General features: G+C 41.9%; 1 protein-coding gene and 1 long non-coding RNA gene across 5 annotated transcripts in view; one reads left to right on the top strand and one right to left on the bottom strand.

The window, feature by feature from the left end:
- ASIP (agouti signaling protein) overlaps window positions 1-14,390 on the bottom strand; it is a 173,883-nt gene that overhangs the window by 19,255 nt on the left and 140,238 nt on the right. The gene's annotated exons all lie outside the window — the stretch shown is intronic.
- Window positions 9,269-12,745, top strand: LOC145532039 (uncharacterized). Its single transcript, XR_014072930.1, has 2 exons — window positions 9,269-10,660; window positions 11,186-12,745. It is a non-coding gene; the product is annotated as an uncharacterized LOC145532039 (long non-coding RNA).

Below are 14,390 nucleotides of genomic sequence, written 5' to 3'. Positions count from 1 at the left end.
GTTGGATGGCATCACCGACTCAATGGATATGAGTTTGAGGCCTGGTGTGCTGCAGTCCATGGGGTCGCAAAGAGTTAGACACAACTGAGCGACTGAACTGAACTGAAGCTGACACAACCAGAATTAAGATAGCCTGTTAAGTGTTTTTACTCAAAATTGTAATTCTGAGAGGCCATAAATTCATTCTAATGCTGCAAGTTGCTTAAAATATCTTTAGAATTCTAGATATTCTACAGGCAATTTAAAAGTTACACAAGAAAAAGCACCATATAATTTAATAATCACAACTTTTATCTTGGAATGGAAACCTGTTTCAATTAAGGACCAGATATGCACCCAAAAAGTAATCAAGATCCTTAAAGAAGCCTCCTTTTAAATTGGTCTTCTATTTTGAAAAACATATTTAGAAGAGTGTATAAAATATTAAACTCACTAGGTTTTAGAATTAATGAGAAGAGGGAAATTCCCTGGTGGTCCAGTGGCTAGGACTCTGTGCTATCACTGATGAATGCAAGGGTTCAATCCCTGGTTGGGGAACTAAAATCCCACAAGCTGTGTGGCATGGTGAAAAAAGGAAAAAAAAGAATTAATGAGATGAGAATTAAACAGGCAGGGCTTCCCAGGTGGTGCTAGTGGTAAAGAACCCACCTGCCAATGCAGGAGACTCAGCAGACTTGGGTTTGATCCCTGGGCTGGGAAGATCCACTGGAAGAAGACACGGCAACCCACTCCAGTATTTTTGCCTGGAGAATCCCATGGACAGACAAACCTAGCAGGCTGCAGTCCATAGGGGTGAAAAGAGTCAGACATGACTGAAGCGACTTAGCATGCAGCACACACAAAATAGTCAGAAAAGGAAAGTACAGAGGAGAAAGTTAAGTAGGGAGGAAAAGTTGAAGAAATATAAGAATTATGGGGATTGGAGCAAGGGGGTAAGTGAAACTCTTAACTTTATCTGTGATTTTTTTGGAAGGATGGAGTCCTAACCACTAGACCTCCAGGGAGTTCCCTCTGTAATTTGTTTTAAATAAAAAAGACTTGAAGCAAATATAGTAATAAATATGGATGACTCTGGGTGGAGGTTACATGAAATTCTCCATGTTTAAAAATATTCTCACAATAATGAAAAAAAAAGGAAGAGATAAATTGTACTGTGGTGTGGTCTCTCTCTCTATCTGGTAGATCACAGCCCTTTGAGATGCTGATTAGATTCAGAGCTCTTAGGTCTTAGACCTTCTAAAGAATGGGGCAATTATTTATAGCCAAGCCGAGATGCTGATTTTGTTTCTCTCTGAATGGGCTGTTTCTCTTTAAAAAGAATTAAAGCATGGCTCATCCAACTCACAAGACCAGGGTTGTGACTTAGTGTTGCTTATCCCTAAGAGTACTCCAACTTGCCTGGGTGTAGAGAGAAGAGAAGGAAGGAAAAGTTAGCACCATCAGCATCAATGAGAATCAGTCATTGTCAGATATGGGTTTATGCTTGACCTCCAGCTTTTTCCTCTACAACCTTGGGTGAAAAATAGGGAGCAAGTTATGGGCAGAGTTGTGGACTTGTACCTTCTAATCTGAAAACAAGGGCTTCATTCCCCTTGTTTATTTTATGCTATTTTTTATTCATTTTTGGCTATGCCACATGGCTTGTGGGATTTTTAGTTTCCTGACCAGGGATTGAACCCAAGCCCTCGGGAGTGACAGCGCAGATTCCTAACCACTGAATTGCCAGGGAATTCCCCTACTCGCTTTGTTTAAAATGTCATGGCCATTCATCATCTCCTTCTCCAAATCCTATACTTCCCTTCGGAAGCCTGTTTAAGTCTTGCCTCCTCCGGGCCTGTTGTACTGGCTTATTTCTGGGTTCTTGCCTTCAGCCAAGCAAGATGGGGCCCTCTACTTGGGGATTGCCTGGATTGTCCTCTCTTAAGATTTCTATGGAAAGCCAGTCCCACCCTATGTTGCTCTGAATCCCTTTACCTGCTGATCCAGGCCTCAGGGTCCACAATCAATGGTGTCTCCAGTTAATGTTTTCCTTCAGACAACCTCTGTCAGCTAGTCTGAATTTCGTGTGAAAACAGAGAGGGATAATTCACAAAACAGAATTTAAGCCACATTCTGCCTCAAAATATCTTTCCTTAACTAGTCATATTTCCTAGCATGTCTTATGGGCTATAAGGATGAAGTGCAAATGCTCTTGGTCATGGTTAAGTTGGTAGCAATTAGTACTACTGGATTAGTTTTCTACTTTCCTATCTAAGGGCAGACCTCTGAAGAAAGGAAAGAAGAAGCAAAGAAAGAAGGGTTCGAGAGAGTTTTGGGGCACTGTGTTAGGAGGCTAGATTCTGCTGAGGGTGAGTGTAAGACCCTAAAAGAGAGAAAGAAACTTATGAAAAGCACCTGGAGAGCCCTGGTCACAAATTTGGCTCACTTCTCAAGATTGCCTCTTGTGAATGAGTTTGAAGAAAGGTACTTTAGGGACTGAGCCCAACCTTCTGAGGGATCCTTTAATCAGTCTCATCTAGACATGCGGGCAAAACATTAGAAAGACAAGGCCAGCTGGGCATGAGGAATTCACTAACTTCTGAAGTTGTTTGCTCTTGTTCTCTGTCTTTGGTTAACCGAGTTACCAAAGCTAGGGTAGCTTTGCTTAGCAATTCAGCAGAGATTCTGAACCTCTGGGACTGTTGCCTGGACAACTGTAAATGTCTCTTAATTAACATCCTGTCTTCACTCTTGTCCTGTTTCATCCATTTCCAAAATAGTAGAGAGAGATTTTTTTTTTGAGGGGTAGGGAGAGGGGGAATTAAAATGACATATCATCCCCTGCTTAAAGACTTTTAGTAGTTTCCCACTGCTCTTCAAATAAAATCACAAATTCTTGTAAGGCCCTGTTGTTACTCTCTCCGCCCTCATCTGATAGACTCTCCCCCTCAATTACTAGATTTTAGACATATTGTACTCCTTCTACCTTGGCCCTAATGTTCATTCCCTGGCCTTGAAATTGATTCTTTTAGTTCTTCATCTGGCTGGATCATTGGCAATCCTTGGATCTCTGTACAAATATTGTTTGTATAAATGGTGGTCCTCCTTTGACCACTGTATCTAAAAAGCGTCTTTCCTTGGTATTTATCTTTCCATCATCCTATTTCTTTCATAGCTCTTATCCACAATGTAACAACTACTAATTGTTAATAATAAATATTTCTTTTGTATGGGCTTTCGTTCTCTTGTAGAATTTAAACTCCCTGAGGGCAGGGACCTTGCTATCATATTTGTTTTGTTGCTCCCACTACCCAGCAGTACTTGGCACAAAGCAAGGCACTCAATAAATATTTGGTAAATGAATGAAGAGAAAAGAAAACCAGCAACAGAAAATATTTGTTGGTCCCTCTGGGCCAACAGGACTGGAGAGATGTCAGATTTCATATCGTATCAGATCTCAGTCAGATGGTGATTTCATATTTTTTTCCTTGGCCTTTGTTCTGTCATATTGGGGCTTAGACAACCCTTAAATTGCATTAGCATCCCTTATCTGAGTGCTAAGATATGTTCAGGACTATGGCTTTTCTTAGGGCTCCCCTGGTGGCTCAGACAGTAAAGAATCCGCTTGCAATGTAGGAGACCTGGATTCAGTCCCTGGGTTGGGGAGATCCCCTGGAGAAGGGAATGGCTACCCACTCCAGTATTCTTGCCTGGAGAATTCAATTGAGAGAGGAGGCTGGCAGGCTACTGAATATGGGGTCACAAAGAGTCAGACGCGACTGAGAGACTAACACTAACACACTATGGCTTTTCTTAATATCTTTGATCTTGCATTTGATCAAGAAAGGTAAAAGAGGGATTTCCTGGCTGTCCGGTGGTCAAGAGTCCACCTGACAAAGCAGGGGACATTGGTTCGATCCCTGGTCTGGGATGATCCCCTGTGCTGTGGAACAACTAAATCTGTGTACCACAACAAAAGAAGCCACCACAACGAGAAGCTGTGCACTGCAACTAGAGAAAGTCCGTGCACAGCAACCAAGACCCAGCACTGCAAAAAATAAAATAAATAAATAAAAATTTTAAAAAGAAAAGTAAAAGAAATAATCTCATTTATGGATAAAAATGACTAAGGGGACCTGAGATGAGGATATAAGAACCACAGAGCTTTAGCACTGAAAGAGATCTTAGGAATCATCTTGTCCAGGAAACTTAAACCTGGCTGTGCATTAGGGTTGTCAGCAGAACATTTTGCTCCTTTGCTAACAGTACTTTGTTAAAATATCATTTCTATACAGTAAAATGCACCAATTTTAAGTATCGAGGTTGATGAATTCTAACTTTACACACTTGTGTAACCACCACTCAGGTCAAGGCATAGAACATTTCTTCCATTCCTGAAAGTGCCACTGTGCCTCTTTCCAGGCAATATCCATTTTCACCCATCAGAGGTAACATCTATTCTGACTCCTACCACCACAGATTGATTTTGCTGGGTTTTGTACTCACATAAATGGAATCACAGGGCGTCCCAGGTGGCTCAATGGTAAAGAATACACCTGCCAAGCAGGAGACGCAGGTTTGATCCCTGGGTCAGGAAGATCACCTGGGTAGGAAACGGCCCACACAGGTATTCTTGCCTAGAGCATTCCATGGACTGAGGAGCCTGGTGGGCTACAGTCCACAGGGTCACAAAACATGATTCAGGACATGATTGAATGACAGCACGAAAATGGAAACATACTGAATGATGATTCAGCTTTTGTATCTGACTTCTTTTGCTCAATATAATGTTTTTGAGGCTTCATTTATTTTTTTGTATGCATAAGTAGTTTGTTCTTTTTTTCAATAGCTGATTAGTATTCCACTGTAAATATACCACATTTGTTCATCCATTTTCTCATGGAACTTTTACAAAATGTAAACACCAATGCCTGTCCTCAGCCCACTGAATCTACACTTCCAGGGATGGAGTTTGGGAGACATACTTTCAATAAGTTTCCAGGCAATTGTGATGTACAGCCATGTGTGAAAACACTGATTCTGTCCATTCACTCTGTCCATTCTACAGATAAGGAAACTGACAGCAGGAAAGAGATTTCCCAAGCAGTCACGTGGATCAGTTGAGTCAAGCTTAGAACATTTTCCACTGTGCTACTCTTTTCCTTGGAAGATAAGTCAAGTTGCTAATTACTGACAAGCGCAGAGACGTGAGTCATAAGAGCTTCCATTTATCGAGTACCTGTTATACACTAGGCTCTGCTCTAGGCACATGAGTCCAACTCTTTGTGACCCTATGGACTATAGCCGGCCAGGCTCCTCTGTCCATGGGATTCTCCAGGCAAGAATACTGCAGTGGGTTGCCATTTCCTTCTCCAGGGGAATCTTCCTGAACCAAGGACAGAACTTGAGTCTCTTATCTCTCCTGCATTGGCAGGTAGGTTCTTTACCACTAGTGCCACCTGGAAAGCTCCTATAGGCACATTATGTACATTTAATCCTCTTAACAATTTGTGTATCACACCTGAGGACACTGAAACCCAGAGCAGCCCAAGGGACAGAGTGAGGAGTTGATCCCAAGCCTTCCAAACTCCAGAGTCACACAAGAAGGTTGGTACTTCAGCCTGAAGTGAAAAGAAGGAAAATTACAAACTCCTTGGTTTGGTGGTCTTCCATTCTGGCCCAGTCCAGCTTGCTACAGTAGAAACAAAAACAAAACAGTGTTCACCCCATTTCTCAAACTGGTTTTAGAATTCCTTTAGTTCTGTACACTCAGTGCTCTATCAGTGAAAGTGGTTGACTGTCCGATTGACTAAAAATATGGCAGCTAAAGGGAGGGTGATGTATTTGCTTAATCACTAGCTCTTCCTCCTTTATTGTCCCTAGGGGTGGGGACTGCAAATGCTGCCAGCAGGTCTGTCAGAGATGTTCTCCACAAATGGAAAGCTAGTTTCCCAAAGTGGGGAGGGCCTTGACTCTTTCATCAGGGAGTAAATTGACCCTAGCAATCAGAGACAAGAAGGAGTCAGAAATATATTTGCTAGTTGAGATGCTGAACCTTGAGTCCTGAGAGACTCCAGGACTCCAGGACTCCAGAACCTAGAGTGTTTCAACAACATGCTATGTTTTTCAATAATGAGGGAATCTGGAAAGTATAGGGGATGACTGGCTGAGGAAAGTGGAGACCTGGATTTTGTAGCTGGTATGGGTGGGGGAAGGAGAAGGCAATGGCACCCCACTCCAGTACTCTTGCCTGGAAAATCCCATGGACGGAGGAGCCTGGTAGGCTGCAGTCCATGGGGTCAAGAAGAGTCGGACATGACTGAGCGACTTCACTTTCACGCATTGGAGAAGGAAATGGCAACCCACTCCAGTGTTCTTACCTGGAGAATCCCAGGGACTGGGGAGCCTGGTGGGCTGTCATCTATGGGGTTGCACAGAGTCGGACATGACTGAAGTGACTTAGCAGCAGCAGCAGCAGCAGCATGGTTGGGGGAAGCAGGATGGGAATAGATGGGAGGAAGAGAAAAAAGCTTGTGGATACTTATAAAGACTCTCTCCCTGACCAAACTTTAGTTAGGTTTCTCTGAGCCCTCTTCTTAACTAGGCCTTGACTTTGGCCCTCCATTCTTTGACCTGCATAGCTCAGATTTTGCAAGAATCCTGTCAATTTAGTGAGAACACCCCAACCATTGACACATGATCACTCGATATCTAATCAAGTTTTTCATCCCCCACCTTTGATGTATAAGCCTGACTTTAGCAAGAATCCTGTTAAGTTAGGTTAGCAAGAATCCCCTTATCCTTGATGTCTCCTCTTAGTAATTTTCCATCCTCTGATCCTCTCACTGTCCTCACTGGCTAAAAATTCCCACTGTCCTTGTTTGTATTCTGAGTTGAGCCTGATCTTCCTCTCCTATTGCAACATCCCTATGGCAACAGTCTTGAGTGAAGTCTTCTTTACCATTTTAACCAGTATTGGAATAAACAATACCAAAATGATTTGATCTCTTGGGCTATATCTATACACATAGACTGATTTGACTATTGTGACTGAATTGACTGGTTTAATTCTTATGCCTTACAGATGACAAATTGAATAATACTCTAATATTCTAATATTATTATTATATTTTTATATTATATTATATTATATATTATTATAGAATATTCTAATATTCTAATAATATTCTGGTCTGGGTTTTACATGGACAGCTTGCTTCAGGACTCTTCTTCTGAGACCAAGGACCATGTGGCAGGCCCGGGCTCTGCCCAAGAGGCTCTGCACTAGAATTCCAGAGAAGGCTTCATTGCTGTGCTCCTCCTCAAGAAGCAAAAGGACACAAAGCATCCTGGCAGTTGTCAATGTGAAGTCTGTCTGCTGTTCTACTGAAACAGGATTCAAGAGTCCCAATTCCCAGATATGCATTCCCACAGTGTATGAGGAATGCAATGCTGGTAGAAGCTGCTAAAATGATTAATCTCCTGACATCATTCCCTTTGGCTTGATTTAGTTCTTTATCACTCAACAAAGATCACTGTGGGGACTTTACTGATTATGGTTTTACTCTCCAGAAACTACTTCTCTCTCTTTTCTCTGGCCCAGTAATCATGCTGTCTTCTAGTGTTCTGAATTCCTTTCACTTGGGTATTCTTTACTTGCTGAGTGTGGCCTGAAGCTGGGTGGATGGTCTTCTACAGCTCTCAATAACTTTTCAGCAGAAGGAAGGGAAGAGGCTTTGATGTTAGAGAAATTTTCTGCAGAAAAGGATAAAGGCAGACCAAAGGGAATACAGCTGAGCAAACCTTAAGACCATGTGCAAATTAGAGAAACTTTGTGTTTAGACAAAGCAGAAAAGGTTTTGAGACAGACACCTGTGAAATTGTGTTTTAGAATGGGTCAAGATCTCTCAGTCTCACAAAGGGCCATAAAATAGCCAAAGAAAATCCAAAGTGACTCCAATGTTCCATCTCTTAAGCCTCCTAGAACCTCGCCAATGAAAATGGCAGAACAAAGGTCCAGTGTTGCTGAAACAGAACAAATGTATCCACAATTGAAAATATTAACCCGAGCTTTCCTCTAAGGGCCATTAAAATGTGCTGAAATGGGCATCCACCCTGAAAAACCAAACACTTAGAAAGGAAAAGGAAGATTTCCAACAAATGGAAGTTTGGTTGTCTGGTTTTGCTCTAATAAACATGAAACGAATCAATTGTTCACATGAAGACTGATCTGAAATCCCAAATTCTACTCTGAAAGTGATTAGAAATCTGATACTGCTGGTGACTTCCTGAAGACATTAAAGAAGTGCTAAAATGCGATTCTGGCATCAGGGCTGAGATTTTAAAGTATGTCTTTCTAAGGAATTTTTTTCTTTTGCTGCTAAAAGTGGAAAAAGCAGGATGTAGAGAAATAAGAAGCTAGAAGGCAATGGCACCCCACTCCAGTATTCTTGCCTGGAGAATCCCAGGGACGGGGGAGCCCGGTGGGCTGCCGTCTATGGGGTCGCACAGAGTCGGACACGACTGAAGCGACTTAGCAGCAGCAGCAGCAGCAGCAACTCTTGAATCATTATCAGTCTTCTTAGACATTTACCAATCTTACTAAGGAGAAGGCAATGGCAACCCACTCCAGTACTCTTGCCTGGAAAATCCCATGGACAGAGGAGCCTGGTAGGCTGCAGTCCATGGGGTCGCGAAGAGTCGGACCCGACTGAGCCGCTTCACTTTTACTTTTCACTTTCATGCATTGGAGAAGGAAATGGCAACCCACTCCAGTGTTCTTGCCTGGAGAATGCCAGGGACTGCGGAGCCTGGTGGGCTGCCGTCTATGGGGTTGCACGGAGTCGGACATGACTGAAGCGACTTAGCAGCAGCAGCAGCCCACAAAAGGTAGACTGCTTTCTTTGTGCTGAACTACTCTGATCCACAAAAGTGAAACAAATAAATCTGTTTAGCTTTCCTGAAAATGAAGAAATGAGGGATGACCCACAAAATTCTTTAAACTTTCCAAAGTAACAGTAGCTTTACCCACCCTGGAAGCATATTTAAACTGATAATGCTTCCCCTCAAAAAGTGGAGGCCAAAGGAATTTGGTTCTCACCTTCTAACAGAGCAGGCTGGGGGCTAGCTCAACCCTAATTTCAAGGACAAGAACAAGAAAACAAACAACCCCACTGCAGAAATTATTTTAAACTTCACTCCATCGCACAAGCAGAAAGAGTCTCACTGATTCACAATGCAAAGAAAAAATGTTTCATCATCAGAAAAGCAGCAGTTAATGGAACAGCAGAGCAGGGTTTTTTTTTGTTTTTGTTTTGTTTTTTTACAAAAGTAGAAAAAGTAAAGGGCAGCGCTTATTTTATAGAGGGACTCTCTAGCCATTTGAAACTTAAACACAGAGCAGAAGATAGGATCTCTGTAGGCAATAGAAGAAAAGAAAAAAAATTTTTTTTTCCTACTTACAGTGTCTTTTATCTCTAAGGGAAGCCAGAGCTGAGCGTCTTCCCTCTCCTTATGCAGCAGAGGTAAGATGTGTTGCTGTGAGATTTTTAAAAGACCCCAGGAACTCCCAGTAGCTGGCTTCCCCATTGCATCTCTGCCTTCAGCCAAGCGAAGATTGCCTTTGTACTCATTCTGATGGCCACAAGCCTTGTGGTCTGGTCTCCTTACATTTCTCCTCAGTCTTTGGAATTAGAATTGGTGTTGACAATGAGGTTGTAAAGGGTTGGAAAGGAAGTGGCTGCACTGAGGATACTCATGGGCAGGATTTAATAAGACTTTAATTCAGAATGGATCCCAGGAGAGAGAATGAAGCTTTGCCCTAATGAGTTAACCTGGAAAAACACATCCTGCCAAAGAAGGATTTAATTCAGCTTCTTTCAGAAATTCTGGGTGGGTTAAGGAGCACTCAGTGGAGAAGTTAAACTCTAGGTAGGCAGATTGCTGAGGCCTAGGCTGCCTTAAGGAAATGGCAACTCACTCTAGTGTTCTTGCCTGGAGAATCCCAGGGACTGCGGAGCCTGGTTGGCTGTCGTCTATGGGGTCGCACAGAGTCGGACACGACTGAAGCCACTTAGCAGCAGCAGCAGCAGCCTGCCTTATTAGTAAAATCTCTTTGGGAACTTTCAATGTTGGTCTCATGATTTAAAAATTAAATTTTCAACAGTTGAAGTGTTGCCCTTCTGCTGACATGATAAGTGATTAGTCTGTGGTTCTCCTCTTCTTGCTCACTTGAGCTTCACTTGAACAAACTGGAATTTACAAGGTCACAACTTATGACCCCTGGGTGATGTGAAGTTTTGAGATTCTGTAGATAAGAGCAGCTCAATATAAGGCCATGTAGCAAGTATTTCCTGTTTTGCTGGGGATGGTGGTGAAAGAATGTTAATAGGTAGTGATGATCCCTACTCCTTCATTGATTTATCCTTATTTGTAGGGACCAACTTCTTTTTAGTGGTTTATGGAGACAGGGACAATTGGAAAGAGAAGTAAATACAAAGTCAGAAGATGTGGATTCTGTTCAGGTTTTGTTACTTTCTTTCTGCGGTCTTGGGTAAGTCATATAAACTGTCTGAACCCGCTATCTCATCTGCCTCCCACCCTGGGCCGAAAAGATCAAATGAAACCATGTAGACACCTTGAAAACTGTGGCTGCTGCTGCTGTTGCTAAGTCGCTTCAGTCGTGTTCGACTCTGTGCGACCCCATTGACGGCAGCCCACCAGGCTCCCCCATCCCTGGGATTCTCCAGGCAAGAATACTGGAGTGGGTTGCCATTTCCTTCTCCAATGCATGAAAGTGAAAAGTGAAAGTGAAGTCGCTCAGTCGTGTCCGACTCTTTGCGACCCCCTGGACTGCAACTTACCAGGCTCCTCCGTCCATGGAATTTTCCAGGCAAGAGTACTGGAGTGGGTTGCCATTGAGCACTCCATAAATGTGACAGTTTTCTAAATTTTAATTCATTGTATAACCCATCAAGTAAGCTCTTCAGATAAATCAAGAGTTCAAATACTGAATCGGGAGGAGACAACATCTTGAGTCTGATGGATACTAGATGATGGGAATCGAGGGCTGCAGAAGATAGAGCTAAGGGAAAAAAATAAGAAGAAGGGGTAAAAAAGGAGAAAAGACATAAAATTCCTAGAGAAAGGCTTGGCTCTGGTGCTGTTTGAGCCTTATGACTCTAAAGTAAAAGTGAAAGTCGCTCAGTCATGTCCAACTCTTTGTGACCCCATGGACTATACAGTCCATGAAATTCTCCAGGCCAGAATATTGGAGTGGGTAGCTGTTCCCTTCTCCAGGGGATCTTCCCAACCTAGGAATAGAACCCAGGTCTCCTTCATTGCAGGCAGATTCTTTATCAGCTGAGCCACAAGGGAAGCCCTATGACTCTAAAATATAATCCTATTTGAATATGGAGCAATGGAATATAAGTGAGCAATCAAAAATTATTTCCTTAAAAGTAATTAACCAACAGGACAAATACAAGTTGTCCAGCAGGAAAAAACCATAAACCTTTGGAGGTAAATCAAGAGGTAAAACAGAATGTATAAGAATGGCAGGATGTAGGAAAGGGTGGTGGTGAGAGTGAAAAGTGCTCTGAAGTCTAGGGACTTGTTTTCTGCCACTGACTTGCAGTAGGCCCTTGAACAAATTACTATCTGGTTGGTTTCCTAATCTATACAGACTGTTCTCAAATCCTAAACAGGAGGATGAGACTCAGTGATCTATTAAAAAAATTCCACATTGGGACTTACTGTGTGGGCCAGTGGTTAAGAATCCGCCTTCCAGTGCAGGGAATACAGGTTAGATCCCTGGTCAGGGAACTAAGATCCCACAGCAGGGCAATGAAGGCTGTCCACAACTGGAGAGCCTGCATGCTCTAGAGCCCATGCTCTGCAACAAGAGCAACCTTGGCACTGCAACAAGAAGCCCGTGTGCCACAGATAGAGAAGCCCCAGTGTGCCACGCTAGAGAAAGCCCTTGGGCCTCAACAAAGACCTAGTGAAGCCAAAAAAACAAAATCTTTGTTACTTTTATGTGACCTTGGATAAGTCACATAAACTGTTAAATTCACCCATGAGCATGCTCAGCTGCTAAGTTGTAGCCGACTCTTTGTGATCCCATGGACTGTAGCCTGCCAGGCTCCTCTGTCCATGGGATTTCCCAGGCAAGAATACTGGAGTGGGTTGCCATGCCCTCCTCTAGGGAATCTTCCCAACCCCGGTATCAAACCTGGATTCTTTACCACTGAGCCACCTGGGAAACCCATATTCAACCATGTGTTAACCTCCTATTTCTTTCAGAGTTTTAAACAAAGAAATAGAATGTTATAAATACGGCTCCCCATTCATTTCTCCTTCTTCTCCCAGAGGTAAACACAATCCAGCCTGAGTTGGTGAGTACCACTCCCATGAACATTTTTATACTTCTAGATACACGATTCTGTAAAAAAGACAACAACAACAAAAAGCCCCACAGAGGTGTTTTGAGGGTTTTAAACATTTACATAAATGGTTTCTACTATATGTATCCGACATCTTGATTTTCAGCATATCATACTATTGAGAAGTAGTATAGCCTGATGGTCAAACACTAAGATTCCAGGGCAGATAGCCTGGACTCATAACCTATCTCTACCATGGCTATCTGTGTGATCTTGGGTAGGTTGCTTAACCTCTGTGAACCTCAGTTTTCCCATGTGTAAAACAGCAATAGTAACTGTACAAACCTCATAGGGCTTCTGTGAGAATTAAATAAGTTAAAATATGTAAAGCTCTTACTATATACTGTACAAACCTCATAGGGCTTCTGTGAGAATTAAATAAGTTAAAATATGTAAAGCTCTTACTATATACACAGTGCATATAGTAAGCACTATGTGTTCACTATTATTATTTGAGATTTATCTATGTGGATAATTAAATCTTTAGAAGTATAGATCATTACTACTATACTAGAGTTTTAACTCTTAAATAGTATTTCCTATAGAGTGGGCAGGTAGGTCAGGGGCCATCCTGGATTATAATCTCTTTGTGCCTGCGTGTGAGAGATTCTCAAGGGGACTTAGAAGATCTCATTTAGGTCGGATCCAGTTCTAAAATGTTATGATCAAATGAGACCCTCATTATGATTTAATAGGATCAGACTCATTTCCATCTTTTTAGACCTCCTGGATATGCTCATTTATCAACTAAATTCCATCATTTACTTATTTTAGCCGAAAACCAAGAGAAGAATAAATAGCTAATTTCCTTAGCACGGTTCTGTTTATGTTTGAATTTCAAGGTTAATTGTTTGCCTGTTTTCATGATAACTTGTCTTCATTAAATTCAGGAATGCTCACAGGTAAGTAAAAGTCTGCTCATATTCCCATGGAGCATTTGATTTGCTTATCAGAGACTTAGAGTTAATATTTCCTTGAACTAACTCTTATAATTAAGGCATAATGATGACTCCTTGCAATAAACTATAAACACCATAAATAGAATCTGAAATTTTTCTAGTTATTCAGTCATTCTGAGAACACCAATATTTATAATATACATCACCATATGTGTACTAATAAGCTTTTCACCATCAAATGAATAAATATTTAAGATCATTTGGAAATACTATGATTCTTGATTCTGACTTCAACCTATAAACATTCTTTTCAAGAGGAAACATTCTATTTTTTCTCTGTATCATTCCAACTCTTCAAAAGCAGTGGGGATGGACACAATAAAGGACAGAAATGGTATGGACCTAACAGAAGCAGAAGATATTAAGAAGAGGTGGCAAGAATACACAGAACTGTGCAAAAAAGATCTTCATGACCCAGATAATCACGACGATGTGATCACTCACCTAGAGCCAGATATCCTGGAATGTGAAGTCAAGTGGGCCTTAGGAAGCATCACTATGAATAAAGCTAATGGAGCGAATGGAATTCCAGTTGAGCTATTTCATATCCTAAAAGATGATGCTGTGAAAGTGCTGCACTCAATATGCCAGCAAATTTGGAAAACTCAGCAGTGGCCACAGGACTGGAAAAGGTCAGTTTTCATTCCAATCCCAAAGAAAGGCAATGCCAAAGAATACTCAAACTACCGCACAATTGCACTCATCTCACATGCTAGTAAAGTAACGCTCAAAATTCTCCAAGCCAGGCTTCAACAATACATGAACTTCCAGACGTTCAAGCTGGTTTTAGAAAAGGCAGAGAAACCAGAGATCAAATTGCCAACATCTTCTGGATCATCAAAAAAGCAAGAGAGTCCATAAAAACATCTATTTCTGCTTTATTGACTATGCCAAAGCCTTTGACTGTGTGGATCACAATAAACTGTGGACAATTCTGAAAGAGATGGGAATACCAGACCACCTGATCTGCCTCTTGAGAAATCTGTATGCAGGTTAGGAAGCAACAGTT

Source organism: Giraffa tippelskirchi, chromosome 13, assembly GCF_054371585.1.
Source record: "Giraffa tippelskirchi isolate mGirTip1 chromosome 13, T2T-mGirTip1v1.2.pri, whole genome shotgun sequence".
Lineage (NCBI taxonomy): Eukaryota > Metazoa > Chordata > Mammalia > Artiodactyla > Giraffidae > Giraffa > Giraffa tippelskirchi.
The sequence above is the reverse complement of the archived record's forward strand: the minus strand, read 5'-3'. Positions and strand labels throughout refer to the sequence as shown.